The 16,280-nt window shown below is 35.1% G+C and overlaps 1 long non-coding RNA gene across 1 annotated transcript; it reads right to left on the reverse strand.

Annotated features, from left to right (window-relative positions):
* Nucleotides 1-2,310: 2,310 nt before the first annotated feature.
* LOC145047307 (uncharacterized) lies at nucleotides 2,311-8,901 on the reverse strand. The gene is made up of 2 exons (XR_013682183.1): nucleotides 8,565-8,901; nucleotides 2,311-8,334 (listed from the first exon to the last, which is right to left on the reverse strand). It is a non-coding gene; the product is annotated as an uncharacterized LOC145047307 (long non-coding RNA).
* Between the last annotated feature and the right edge of the window lie 7,379 nt (nucleotides 8,902-16,280).

Genomic DNA, 16,280 nt, shown 5'->3' on the forward strand with positions numbered 1-16,280 from the left:
TACTCACATCCTTCATCTCATTCACTTTACAATTTTAACTCCTACAATATTCAGCTTCAAGCTTTCTTTGTCTGATGATTCTTGCAATAAAATCATCAGCCAACTTGTTCAACTCTTCTGCAGGTAAACTCAATTCCATGTCTTCCTCCAGCCCCCCATGTTTCTCTTCCTCTACTTCGTTTGGCTCCAGCTTTGAACAACTCAAATCCTCCTCATGAGTAGATGATTCAACATTATTATCGACAACACATTCATATGTTTCTTCGTCATTGTATGTCTCAAAAAACGTATCATCGTCGTGTTGTTCACAAGGCATTGATTCGTGATTGGAAATTTCCTCAGTGATAATTTTAATAACCTTTGGTTGTTGTGATATGGAGATAACTTGAAGTTGAGAGACATGATTGTAAGCCTTAGACTTAGAAGCAAAAAACTTTGATTCTCCCAATAAGAAGATGACAATGAGGTTGCCCACGATGAAGAGAGCCTTGCTAGTGAAGAAAAACGAAGTGATCTTTGGGAGAGAGAAGAAGAAAAAGACATTGAAGGTGGCACAGAATGGAGGATACCACAAGGGACTAGAACAGAATGAGGTACATGCTAATGTAGTCAAGGAATACAAGATGAAATCATTCAACAACTGTTGCCCTTTATGCTTCTTGTTTGCTCGAGTCTTGTAAGTATGTATCCTCATATGATCCATTCTTTAGGGGTTTTATAAATTAAAACAAAATTTTCAACAGAAAGATCTGAAAAAAGGAAGTATTCGACGGTTGGTTGAAGGTTTTGTGGTTCATATGGCTGACCATAGAGCAATGGTGGTGGTGGAATATATAGGGAAGAAAAGGAGGACTAATTTTAGTGGTGTTTCCATCACATGTGTCGTTTTCTAGTTTCTTTAAGTAATTGTGTTACTTTTGGTAAAGTTAAGGGGTGATTGATTATTTAGTGGTGAATTATTGAAGTGCTTTTGCTTTTACTCAAAGTCTCTTTGAGTTGCATTGGATTTCCTACCTCTCTTATTGGAGCTAGTCCATTACTCCCCTTGAAGAAAATATTGAATAACAGCACGGTTGCGTTATGTTATTTTATTGATGAGATTAATGTATCTTAAAAAGAAATACAACACATTTTCTATCACCGACTGTACCATAAAATCGTAAATTTGTTTCAAATGCTTCTAAGATTAATTGCCTATTTTCCTTATACCCATTAATATTTGCTTGCCTTTTGATTTTATGAAAATTGCCCCACTAGTACTCAAATAGTAATTAAAAACACTTTTCACAAAGAAAACAAGGTGAAAGTGGACGACTTTTTATTATAACAATGAAACTTTCTTGAAAATAAAATGTTGTGATTTTCTTGACATACACCAAAAAATAGTATCAACTTTAATTTAATAAAAGGAAGCATATACAATCGATGTTTATAGTGTTTTTTTTTATTTTTTTATTTTTTTATTTTTATTTTTATTTTTTACTTATCGATAGTTAAATATTTCATAACTCATAAGAGAGGAAATATACAAAAAGTTGAAGAATTCTGTTAACAATTATTACGGATATTTCAATCACGCAACAAATGTAACTGTTTATTATATATTAAGAAAATAATAAATATGATACAAATCATACAATAACTGTAATCTATCTAGGGTTTAAGAATTAAAAATATCTCCGATATTGCAAATATCACACCTACCCAATGGAAATTGAGAAACCCCACTCACAATAATGTGGCCTAACTTTTCCTTCTTCCATAATTAAACACTTCATTAGATTTTTCAATGCTACCCACTGTTTCAACCCATGCGATCAATTTTCCAGTGTATCCCTTTCAGCTTGTTTCTAAGTAAAATAATGGTTTTCTTCATATGAAAGGAAATATAAGATAAATGTAAAAAACATTATTAAATTATGAAGGTATAGATACTTAATAAATTTGCTAATATCATATGGTTACTATAGATTTACTAAATCGGGAAGTGGAGTTTCAAGAGAGATATACCCTTGGTGTATTATTAAATTATGAAGGTATAGTCTAAGTATACAAGTAAACTAGACACGTTATAGCTTGAGAGGTAAATAAAAATATTTTGACAAAACTGCAAAAATGGTTCGTGCGATATATATTTTTCTGAATTTTGATTCAAACTCTTAACTTTTTTGGATTGATGGTTATTTTGAACTAGTTTCGTTACGTATTTGGTTCCTCCAAAAATTGAAATGAATGGTATATCGTTGGTGTATTTTTTTCATTTTCTAAAATAATTTAATAATTATTTATCTATTTTAATTATTAATAATCTCTCTCTCTCTCTCTCTCTCTCTCTCTCTCTCTCTCCACACACTTTCATATCCACCCACACCAGTTTCTTCATCCTTCACCCTTTAAGTATACATATATCGTCTGCATGATTACTATAAACACTTACCCCAAAAGGAACATTAATGTTGGGAATTAATCTGAGATGACGAATGCGGAATATCAAGAATAATCAAGAATCAATGACCATCATATGCAAGTAATCCGATAAAGGTTTTTGTGTATATTGATTATCACATGAACGTACAAAGAAAAACCCTAATCTTTTGTAAAAAGTTTACACCAAAAGCTAATCTAATGATTATTTATAGGGAACAATAAATATATACCGTAATTATAAAATCTATGCCTCAATATAAAACTAATGCCTTAGAAGAGCTCGATTAAGAATTTATACTATAAAGGCACCGTAAGTAATCATAAAATGATTAACCCTAAAACGGCTTTCCTAAATAACAAAAAATGCCAAATAAGTTTCCATACTTTAAATACTTAACAATCTCTCCTAGATGTTGAAACTGATGAAGATCACAATTGTTGGAAATATTTTTATTTGATTGTCACTTGAAATAAGTTGAGTATTGATTTAAATTTTCTAATAAACATTATCAGAATGTTTCAGGTTGAAAAGATCCTGAAGATTCAACAAGTGTTTCAAGAATCAGATGTTGGAGCACATGTTGTTGACATAGAGCACTTGAAGAAAACAAGTTGGATCATCCTGATCTTAGATGACACATCTAGATCATATGTAGAGCATCAAGATGCTAATCGGTCATTTGGAATATTGCTGGCTCATCGGAAACATTGTTGGCTCATCCACAACTCTATGGCTCAACAAGAGTTGATGACTCAACAAGAATACTTGTAGGCTTAACTCAAGTCAATGGATCAATATGATCATATTGATCGCTCAACAAGATTGCACATGACACATCATGTACAATGAAGGCACATCTAAATGCTCAAAGGAACATGAATTTCGTCCATGGTCCATCATGAACATGTGGTGGTACATCTTCAAGTTCAAGACACATTCCAACATTCAAGAAACAACTCAACTTGGTCAACAAGACTTCTGGAAGTTAATGACATCTAAGAAGACAATTGAGCAACATGATGCTCATGTTGCTCATCACTTTTTCAATGTTGATCAAGAAGGTTCGACTCATAACTTGGATGGAACCCTAACGGAATACTAACGTAATTGGAATATTCCATCCATTCTCCGTTAAGTAGGGCAAAGGTGTCAACTGATGACTAAGTCATGATGACGTGTCAACACTTAATTGGTCAAGCCATGTCATGGCTTTTCCAAAGCCTATAAATAGGTCCCTTGGGATCCATTATAAAGTTGCTCTTTTTTGATCATTCCTACTCATTCTGCACAATTGCTGCTTAGACTAGTTTTCAGAGAGCCATTTGAGAGTTTTAGTGTGTTTTACATTCAAACACTTGTAATTGAATCTTCAGGAATATGAGAAACATTTGAATCATTGATCTTGAACATTAAAAAAACCATTTTTATCATTAAATTGGTGATTCATAGCTCTTTATTTTCCGCACTACTTGCCACTTGACGATTCTGAAACTTTGCTTCAGTATTTTCAACACTTAGACTATTCTAGTATAGGTTTACAGAATTTTTCTCATTTCATTAGTTGGTATCAGAGCTCGAGTGATCGACTTTGAGACTTAGAAAACTTTTCACAAAAACTTGTTTTTGAATTTTCAAACTAGTATCACCTGTACTCAATGGCAAGTCTGAATCAAAACCAAAATGTTCTCTATTCAGTTTAGTTGCAAACAGTATTGGAGCAGGAAATGATGCACTTATCCTTGTGCCTAGTGAATACCCTTCATGGATAGATCGCATTAAGTACTACCTGGAAGGTCATGACTCTGACATCAGGACCTTCATCTTGATTGGGAAACATACTCCATAATTTTTGAAGGACATCAGAGTTCCTGAAGCTGATGTCTCTCCTAAAACCTCCAAAGGTATCTCTGGATCTATTTCCTCTACTGCTCAACTTTGTGACAGGAAAATTAAGAAGTTTGAGGCTAAGGCAATGCAAGAGTTGTTATCTGGAATTCCTCATGACATATATGAGCAACTTCTCAATGAAGACAAGATTTCACCCTTCAACATCTAGAATGCACTCAAGAAACAATTTGAGGGAACTGATAAGATCCTTGCAAACAGGAAGAAAGTTGCATTGACAGACATGGACAACTTCAAGATGTTACCTCATGAAACTCTCTTCGATGCATATTCTAGGTATAACATTATTGTCAACAGGGTGAAGAAACTCAAAGGAGAAAGATCGCAAGAGGATTTCAATATGAAATTCTTGAACGGTCTATCTCCAAAATGGGATATAGAGCATATGATCATACTACAAACTACAACCAATCTAGACACCATGTATCTGTTTGTTCTATATGCTGATCTGCAACAACATGAGCCAAAAGTCAATAAGCTAGCTCAAGCAACTCCCTTTGTAATCAAGGACTTGCCCTCAGAAATTCAGCACCCACGGCAAATCATTCTCAAAACTTGATTGCACATCACAGTCTAATCCCAAATCACTTTGCTGATCAGTTTGCCAACCAAGGATATGGATCATATCCTTATCAACGTTCGAGTATGGCTCAACAATACAACCAGAATCCTTACATGCCAACTCAATAACCTCTTCAGATCGCAAAAGGCTACTTGGCTAATCATCAATCTTTCATTGGAACCACGATGAAATCCCCTCAAATCAGTGAGGATAAGGAGTATGAAAAATATATGGCACTCCTGACCAAGTTCAATCCAAACTTCAAAAAGTTTATGAACAAACCAACTAGGAACTTTAGAGCACAAACTTATCAACAACGCTAACACTATCATCACAACTCTGGAAACTTCCACGGAGGAAGCAACAGTCAACAAAGCTGCGACTCTCAGAATTCAAATTATGAAAGTTACAATTTTCAAAGGATGAACTCAAGGGTTCAAGATAACAAGTTGAAGTCCCATGAAGATAATGATATAATCAGGTGCCATAACTGTCAAGGTGAAAATCATTTTGCCAAGGATTGCAAAATGAAATCAAGAAGGTCAAAGACAAAGCATACTACCTTCAAAAAGCAGAGCAGATCAAGAAGCAGTCAAAAGACACAGATTTCATGGTCATGGAAACTCCAAACGTAGAACTTTGGGAAACAGATGATGAAGTGGATCAAGCAAAAGAAACTGAAGCCTACAAGAACTACTTCTGCTTCATAACTGATGATGACAAAGAGCCTTCTCCTCTTCATCAACAAGTTGTTGAAAAGGTACACTTTATGCTTCGTGATAATCATTTAACTGTTGAGCCTTTTCATGATGACATTGACCATATTTCTAAAATAATCAAAGAATATGTCACCAATGCTGAATACCGTGTTAGTTATTACAAAGATGAACTGACAGACACTCAGTTCAAACTTGAAGAATTGAGATGTCGTATGGCTAAGTTAGAAAGTGACCTTTCAATAAAAACTGAGGCACATCTTACATCAGTTGAACAATATGAAATTGTATTGAATCAACATGACATTATTGCAAAAGACAGTCGTTAGATTTACACACAAATCAATAAAAAATCGATAGTTATAAGGCATCCAAAACCCTTCTTGAACAGAACTCACATGACATTCTCAAGGGTGCAAAACCATCATGGATCAAATATGGTCTTGGTTATGATGAAATGAATAGGGAAATCATAGGACTCAATACTCAACCAGAGTTGTTACCATGTGATTCAAGTCTTTTCACTAGAGACAATGATGATCATGAAGAGGTGGTAACTTGCAGTCTTGATGTAATTGCCACTAAGTCTGACTCTCCAGTAGAATTCTAGCTTGAATGTCCCACCATGGAAAGTTTTAGTTCCGAAGATGCCACTTTTGAACAATAAAATATCCATGACTCTAAACCCATTGAATTCCTAATTCAAGAATCATTTCCATCCTTTACTGCTTCCATCTTTGGAAAAAAAGGACTTAGAATGTAAATATTCTAAGAAACAACAGACTGGGAAATCTCCAACTCTAGTCAACAAGAATGAAACCTTGAAAACTATGAGTAAATAGAAAATTGTTGTTGAAATACTCAAGAGACCTTTTGTTCCAATCAAAATCTCTTCACCGAGTCCTAAACAACAGGAGATAATTGTAAAGCCAACTAATGTCTCTAAAGACAAGGGAAAAGAGAATATTAATGTCTCTAAAGAACAAGGTCTAACTGTAGTCCATCCTTCAAACCCCAAAGTGGTTAAGACTACAAATAATGACATGATAGGAAGACCAATAGAGTAACTAAGGCTAAGCAAAGCCAAGGGAAGACCAAACATATCAATCCTCCTAAAACTTCAAGGATTCAGAGAACCTCTCCTTCCAATCAAGGTTTGTCAAATTTTGGATTTCCAAACCAAACTGGAACTCACTATCAGAATAATATTAGACCTAACAATCTTCCTGATTTGTCTAAAATGATGAGACCAAGAACTGTTCAAACCAACCCTTTCATGTATCAGAATAGTAATTACCCTTTCATGTAAGCTTCAAGTGCTCCAACATCTGATTCTTCAAACACTTGTTGAATTTTCAACATTTTTCCAACCTGAAACATTCTGATAATATTTGTTAGAAGATGTAAATCAATACACAACTCATTTCAAGTGACAATCACATCAAAATATTTCCAACAATTTCCCCCTATGTGATGATTACTGAAATAAGGAGTTGTAACAACTGTGCAAAAGGAAAAATATTGATTTAACATTTTTCCCCCTCTGCTTCAATGGAATTTATTGTTGAAGAAGATACAAAAAAAACTTGAAAAATTATATGAGATAATATGTTCCTCAAACTTGAAAACTTTGGTTAAAGATAATTTTAACTGTCAATATGACAATTGAAAAAAAAATGTTCAAATTCGCATGATCTAAACAAAAATTTGTTTTTGTCAAGATAGGAATGTAAACTCACAGAAATGAATAACTTGCAAACTCGTGTTGTGTTTTATTTAGGCCAGAAGTTTGAAGAAAAAAAAAATCAAGTGTGGAATAAGAGTGAAAGACTTGATCATTTTTGAACAAACTGAAAAATAGATAAAAACTTTGATATTTTGTTAAATCATATGAACTAATGTTGTGATAAAACAAAGTTGCTAGGTCTAAGCCTTATAGGACCATAGCGTATCAAAACAAAAATTATATACATATTTTTATCATAAATAATATTTTTAAAATAGATTCGGATAAAAAGATTCTATGAATATCCTTTGAATATAAAATAAACACTAAGAATACCCATAAGGATGTGAAATATAAACTTAGATAGTATTTATTGATAACTTATCCAAGTGATAGCTAAAAAATAGAAACAATAAAAAAAAATAAAAAATAAAACATAATAAAAAGATAAAAAATAGTAATAAAGAAAATTGAAATAAAAGAAATAAAAAAATAAAAAAAATAAAGGAGTGAAAAATCGTGCATGTGTGTGAGAGTGTAACCAACAAAAAAAAATGTATGATTTTTTATTTTTTTTTTGTTTTTTTTTTGTGAACCTTTTGTGACAGTCAGGCTGTCCCAAATGAAGGACTTGTTCTTATATTCAAGTGTCACAAAAAAAAAAAACTGTCATGGAAAGTCTGAATGCTTGATTCTTCACAGCAGTGGTAGCTACCATGTGATCTCTACCTTCAACTGTTATGGCAGGTAAAACCCCTTTGACATTTGTGTCTCGTGAAATTCTTTCTAGAAGATTTTCTATCATAGAGAAGAGCTTTGGGTATCCAATTGTGAATATCTCTTTGTCAAAACTTGATGCTGAGTGGATTTCATTTGGTTTGCAAATGATTTTACAATTGCCTCCCACACACGAGTTGTTAAGATAGAGTCACCTTCCTGCATCACTTCATCAAGTAGCAAGGCAAGAGTGTAGGGATCCCTTTTCATTGATAACACCCTATTGATCAAAAGAAAATCTCGATAGATAGGGTTTTAAAAAAAAATGATGCGCCCCTAGGTATGAAGGATCGATGTTGTTCGAAAAAAAAAAACTTTCTATTGAGACAATTTGTTTCACAGTTTCACCAAGAAAGAGTGTTGCTCCAAGAAGGATGATCTCGATGTAGTTCTCGGTAATCAGATAGTGGCACAAGTGAAAAGATGATGTGCCAAAGAAGGATTATATACCTGATCGATCCCGAGATGCACCTGATTGATCATGAAGTTCATCACAAAGTTGGCGCAAGAAGGAATGATGGTATTGCTCACCAGAGTAGGGTTTCTTCTTGCAACAGATTAGACGGCGTAAGAGAGGATGGCTCAAGTAGGGTTTCGTGAGTGAGATGAAGGAGAGTCAATTGGTACCGTCGACAAGATTTCTTGCTGATCTGCAAGTGGACACAATGCTCTGATAAGAGATGCTTCAGAGATAAGAATATGACACAAGTAGATGAGGTGGCGCAAGTAGACTTTTGCGTGGGAGAAGTTGCGCAAGGGCTTGTCATGGGTGTTGATGCGCCACAAAAAAAAAAAAAAAAAAAAAAAAAAAAAAAAAAAAATTCTTTGATGATCTAATCTCCAAAACTTCAATAGTTCGCCAAGGCTATTGATGTTGAGAGTACGGATGGCGCAAGTAGGGTTTCTTTTAGTGGGAAGTATATGCCAAGCAGGGTAGATCCAGAATCAAATCTAACCGGGTCCAAATAATACAAAAATTATAAAATTCTGAAAATTTAACTTATTTTTGGGTTTTGAAGTAAATTTTTTTCAAAGAGGGTATTTAATGTAAAAGTGTGTGCCAAAGAGGGGATTTTTCGTAAAAATTAGATTTTTGGAGGGCTATTTAGTAGTAAAAATTATAGGGTCCACCTCCAAGTGGGGTCCAAGCACTCCACTTAAAGGGCCTAGATCCGCTACTGATGCCAAGAAACATATCCTAGAGTGAGAAAAGATTTCAGAATCGGATTGAGGGAGTGAAGCAAAAGATGAATTGGATCCAACAGAAGCTGCACCAATAGGTGGTTTGGTTCATGTGCCAGGTGACTCTAACTCACGAAGATGCTAAATTTTTTTTGATGTTGGCTGCAGTATGGAAGTGTACATGAGAATCTCATCTTCAATAGAGGATTGAATACCTTAATTGTGATTATCAAATGCGCTCCTTGATGTAGATGGAGCAAGAGGAGGATGATGTTGATGATGGATACCGCAGCTGAAAAAATAAACATGATGGTGCAGGTGGGTTTAGTTGTGCCAAAGGTAAACGCAATGATGCGCCAAGGGTATTTTCACAATAGGGGTGATTTCGAAATCCTTGTTGATCACAAAAAAAATGTTGTGAGGGTCAAGAGGAGGCTGCTTTGCGTCACAGCTGCTATTGTGCCAAAAGGTTGTTGCACCAAAGGCTTGCTGCGCCAAAGACTTGCGAAGGCTGATGGCTCAAGAAGAAAAAAACAAATGCGTGGCTCAAGAAGGTATCGAAATTAAGTGATGTGCAAGAGAGGGCTGTTGTGGGTCAATAAAATCCTTGTTGATCACGAATGGCTCAAGAGGGAACAAAAACCTTGTTGATCATGAATGGCTCAAGAGGGCATACAAAATCCTTGTTGATCACGAATGGCTCAAGAGGGCATACAAAATCCTTGTTGATCATGAATGGCTCAAGAAGGCATTAGATGGCTCAAGAAGATATCCTCGGTTTTGCTTGATGATCAAGAGGGGTTTGTTGAGGGTTAAGAAGGGTTTCAAAAAAAAGAATGCTCAAGAGGAATTTCGAAATTACTTAATGGCTCAAGAGGGGTTTCGAAATTTCTTGATAGCTCAAGAGGGGTTTCGGTTTTACTGATGGCTCAAGAGGGATTTCCTTTTTAGTGATGGCTCAAGAGGACATCTAAAATCCTTGTTGATCACAATTAGGATTTGTTGAGCCAAACTAGGGTTTTGAGAAAAATTTGTGGCACGAGAGAGGATTTTCGAAAATAGGGTTGTTGTTGAGCCAAGCTTGTTGTTGTGGCAAGTCTGCTTTTTGCTCATGAACTGAAATTGCCTGTTGTATAGGCGTCTGTTGCTCACAAAGCCTTGTTGATCCAAGCGAGTATGAGAGTAAGAGAAAGTGAAAAAAACAAGAATGATAAGTAGAAGTGAGGTATTTATAGTGAAGGGTTGTAGGGTTTCCTAATGGGCCTAAATAGGGCTTGCATGGGCCAACATTTGGGCCCATAAGGCTTGGATGGTACTCAAGTATAAATAGGAGAATTTGAACTTGAGTCGCAAGCGTGATAATGATGCCTTGAGAATCAAGAAAGAAAAGGTGGTGCACGCATGGATGATATCTTTGAGACATGCATGACGCCTAAGGAAATATCTACTGGAAATGTGCATGACATACTTAACTTGTGCATAGCCTACTTGAAATGTGCATGCTACCTATTCAAAACGTGCATGACACATTTATTATGCTTTATGTGGATTTAATAACTCATATGGGTGTGATGCACCAAGTGGCTGAAGATGCTTCAAGTTGTTGATCATGAGCCAATGTTCTTGATCATGCTCCAATGTTGTTGAACATGGTCCAACGTTTTTGAGCATGCTCCAAAAGACTGGCAATGCTCCAAGTCGGTCCAAGTGATCAAGATCCTTCAAGTTGGTAAAATTTCTCTAAGGTACTTCCAGTTGATCGAGATGATGAAGATAGTCCAAGATGCCTTAAGATGATTAAGATGATGAAGATGGTCCAACGTGCCTCAAGATAATTAAGATGAATGAAGATGCTTCATTCATTCGTCCAGTTCGTCTAAAGATGAGGAGATGATCCAAGATTGTCCAAGTTGTATGTTGTTGCTCCAAATTTGGTCCATGTACTTGAACGTGTTCCATGTTGGTCCAAGAGCATGAAGTTGCTTCAAGATGGTTCTTTAAGGCTTTTAATCTTTACATTCTTCACAATGTACAAGAATGATCCATAAACCAAGACAAACACATATGGTTTTCTTGAAGAAGTTGATCCAATGTCATAAGATGCTCCACTTGGCTAAGGATGTTCCATGATCAAGTAAGTGATATTCTCTATCTAACTTAGCTGCTTTACCTAGATTCTAAGGCATGAGCTAAACAGAAAGTATAAAAGTGCAAACACTAAATAATCTGACTTTGAAAGTGATGTGTGTGCATATAGATAGAGAATCTGAGAAGGGAATAGTAAAATGCAATGAAGTGTGTGCATGTAGAAACATGAATTTTAAGGAAACACTTATTGACTGAATTAGAGACATTAAGGATTATCTATTGATACTTACAGATTTATCATGTAACTAAATTTTGTGTTTGATTCTTCACTTCTCATTGTAAAGAATTCCCTTGTGGAATTTTATGTTTTGAATTCCTTAACATCACACAGAATAACCCGATTTGTGCTCACCAATTATGTCTCACCGCAATGCGTATATTTTTATCTAAGGCCTAGTTACTTCCTAAGCCCTAAATACTGACAATCCTTATAAAGGTTCAAAACTTATTTTGAACAACATTCATTTTTAGCATTCCTACCACTTATTCCTTTTCATTTACTGATTTTGTTTCAAAAAGTATTGCCAAATTCCAAGTGACACAACTTTAAAAGAAATATATATATATATATATATATATATATATATATATATATATATATATATATATATATATATATATATATATTATGATAGTTGACCTAAGAATATAACTATATATATAAATTTTTTTAAATTTGTTTTTTGATTTTTTTGGTTTTCTTTTTTATTTTGATTTTTTTTTTTGAATCTTTTCTTATAAATCTAACTTTGACAAAGTACACAAGCAAATAATTCTTAGCTTTACTTCTATATGTACTTTAGTTTGTGACTTTCTAAGAAATTCATTGGAGTGCTCGGAATCTCTTTGGTCACTAATGGAGTCCATGACTTTCCATGAAAACCTATGTAGTGGACTTCTTCCCGGTCCGATCCGCGTTAATGTACTGTAGGTGGACAGATTTTCAATATCCCGTGGGGTTTATTGGCTGAGTTCTCATAGGTCATAGATTAACTCCACTCCTGAACTATAACGTATGAAATATATAGCTAGACTTAAAGTGCAGAAATTAAAAAGATATACTTGGAACTTGACTCAATTTGTTTTAACTATGAAGCTTTTTATTGGGTAGAGATATACAAAAACATTGTGTCCCTCAAACTACACAAGTTCACGTTTATGTCACATGAGTTCACTAGGATAGGAAAGCCACAAATATACTATAATACATTGGCTTAACTAAACCTTAGAGTTCGCCTTAAACTATCCCACATAACATTAGTACTTGATGTATGTTATAACTCTAAGTAGAGTATAAACATGAAGCTTGTTAATGGTCACTGAAGTACTAATATTAGTTGTGTACTGAAGCAAACTAAAGAACCACAGAATTTAGTATTTTGAAAAATCATTAAAATGTGGAGCAACTAACCTTATTCATTTGCATAGTTGTGATGAAAACTTGCATTTTCCTAACAAAATAAAGATAAAGTCATTTTGGTATTTTCTTTTGTTTAAAGTAAAGACAAAATATATAAAATTAAATCCCTTTGTATTTTTCTCTTATGTAAAGTGAAAAGGAAAAATAAAATATTTTTGGGTTTATTCAAAAAAAATTGAGAAAGAAAGAAAATTTTCAAATGCCTAGAGAATCTAGATTAATCATGCCAAGTCGTCCTAGAAAGTGTAAGAACTTGGATTCATCCAGAGCTTTCATGAACACATCTGGCGTCTCTTCATTTGTAGGAACAAAATGAAGCTCAACATGATCTTTCTAAATATTATCTTTTAGGAAGTGATATCTAATATCAAGGTGCTTGGTCAATGGGTGGTTGACTGGATTGTGAGAAATTGCACACGCTTAGAGTCACAATAGATTGGGATATGTTGCATTTTGAATCCATAATCTCTCAGTTGTGTTTGCATCCAAAGCACTTGAGAACAACTGCTGGCAGCAACAATGTATTTAGCTTCAGTAGTAGAGGTTGAAATACATGTTTGCTTCTTTGAGGTCCAGCTGACTAATCTGCATCCTATGAATTGATAGCTACCAAAAGTGCTCTTTATGTCGAGCTTGCATCCTCCATAATATGAGTCAGTAAAGGCTTGGAGATAGAAGTTGCCTTTAGCATGATAGAATAGACCCTGAGAAGTAGTTCCTTTCAGATATTTGAAAATTCTTTTGACTGATATGTGATGTGATTCCTTTGGATTGGCTTGAAAGCGTGCACATAGACTTATTGAAAACATGATGTCTGGTCGACTGGCTGTAAGATATACTAATGAGCTAATCATTCATCTGTAGTACTTCTGACCTACATATTTTCCATCAAGGTCTGAAACAAGTTTTTAGGAAGTAGACATCGGTGTCTTTGCAGTTTATGCGTTCTCCATGGAGTATATCTTCAACATATTTTTGATGTTCTTCTTTTGATCGATGAAGATTCCCTTAGGAGATTGACAAACTTGTAGACCTAGGGAGTTGTTGAGCTCTCCCATCATACTCATTCAAAATTTTGTTTTAATCAACTCAGCAAACTCATCACTAAGGTCCTTACTGGTTGAACCGAATATGATGTCATCGACGTAGATCTGCATGACGATCATATGGTTGTTGTGGATTTTCCTAAAGAGGGTGGGATCAATAGAACCTCTATGAAACATGGAATCTTCTAAGAACTTGGACAATGTCCCATACCATGCTCTTGGTGCTTGCTTCAATCTATAGATAGCCTTTTGAAGCTTATAGCAATGGTTGGGGAACTTTGGATCTTCAAATCCTGGGGGTTGCTGAACATAGACATCTCTATCGATTTCTCTGTTTAAGAATACACACTGCCAAACATTTGCTAGACCTTAAAATTCTAGTGTGCAGCAAATGCCATGAAAATCCTAATGGCTTCTATCCTTGCAATAGGTGCAAAGGTTGTTGGGTTTTGAGCATTCTATCACTTCCTAAGTGTACATGCAACCCTAATAAACATTGGATCTATGTTTGTCTAAGGTACATGCAAAATATTATTTTCCAAGGTTTATAACCCATCTAGCATGGCATGTGGTACTTTTAAACATAAAAGAACTATATGAACTACATACCTTTTGTTGATTGTTGATTCCTTGAAGTTTGAGAGCCAAGCACCAACAATGTGAATGCCTCAAATGGAAATCACAAATCACCACAAACTATGAAAATGTACGAGAGAGTATCTAACACTTAGAAATCGGCCACCACTGTTACACACACACATACTCTAGGGTGCTATTCATGCAACATAAGCTTGTTTATATAGTGTGCATGGTTAGGGTGAAACCCTAATAACCCATGTCTTTTCCTCTTCCACGGATCCATGGGTTAAAAGCACCATGGATCATCCATAGACTTCCATATAAGCTCAGCCCATTCCCTAATGAGTGTTAGCCCACACCATATAAATATAATAGCCCATGGTTTAATTAGTCTTCTTTTAATCACTAAATTAATTCATAATTTATTCAAGATGAAAACTAATTAAGTAACATGACTTTATACTAATATATTATAACTTATAATATATTAATAAATCGTAAGTACACAAATCTCATAAAATTATCCATAAATATTTTGGGTGATGTGCAACCCAAATGGACCATGCCGGGTCGGGTCAAGTATATACCAAATAAGTTATGGACTTAGACACCTTATCCAACAGACTCCCACTTGGATAAGTCTAATAACTATATTTGCCTATATTACTTCAGGAACCACCCGACAATCGTAGCTCTCAAAAACTCTGTTGAACTATGAAGTGCCATTTCAAATAAGTGATCACATAATCCTCTGTTCTCATGATATCAGTCGGACAAATACATGGAACAATGTCTTACTTATTGTCTAGCAGTTGTTTCTCCATTTCCGATTTGTTTGACAAAGAGCTTAACTGAACACATCAATTTGGTTCTGACCAGGCCCGGTACATGGGTCAAAACAAAATCATCGAGGGGCCCAGACATCGCTTCTATTTCTAGAAGGAACAGATAAACTTCGACTCATATGCTTGTTCTACTACTTGTTGAATTGTACACAAAGGCACGTTTTATAACATCAAGTTACTGATGCGTTTAAGTGCAAGCAGTGCACAACCAACTCATAGGTAACAACTCATATCTCTAGGTTTGAAGACTTATATGATATTATCGTCTCACGACCACTCGAGATAAATTCCATGAAATGATACAAGTGAGCGTGAGTTTATTCTAATACTCATAACTTACGAGCACTCATGAATGTTGTAGCAACCATTGCCATGTCTAAATACCTTTATCCATTTACAAACCCAATTCATGACAATCTTGATTCATACCTACTTCTGACGTATGACCGATTGTGGAGGTTTGAATAAATTAATTATTCTGGAAGTCAAAACATGCAAAACTGAAACAATAGTAAATAATTGAAAATGATAGTAACACTTTACTCATAAATAAATCACAAATTTTATTCATCATCAAATGTCGATTACATTTTACAAGTTTCTGAAAAGGCTATCTAATTTGTAAAACTAATATCATCCCTCAGCCCGATGCGCCTCGCATGCTGCAAATGCTTAACCCTCGTCAATACCTTCGTAAGGGGATCTGCAGGGTTCTCATCTGACGATACCCTCTTTGCCATGAGGAGTCCATCTTCAATGTAACGACCCGTTCCCGGTACGTTAATTCATTGGTAATAGTTGTAAGTTTTCAAGAGGGACTCGGCGAGTTCTAGCCTGACTCGCCGAGTAGGGTCGCGACTTCGAGCACGCGTGAGCCGGGGACTCGGCGAGTCCATCCATCTGGGTGAAACCCTAAATCCCCGGGTTGCCCACTATTTAAACCACC

The sequence above is a fragment of the Lactuca saligna genome, chromosome 5 (genome assembly GCF_052625555.1).
Source record: "Lactuca saligna cultivar CGN05327 chromosome 5, ASM5262555v1, whole genome shotgun sequence".
Classification (NCBI taxonomy): Eukaryota; Viridiplantae; Streptophyta; class Magnoliopsida; order Asterales; family Asteraceae; genus Lactuca; species Lactuca saligna.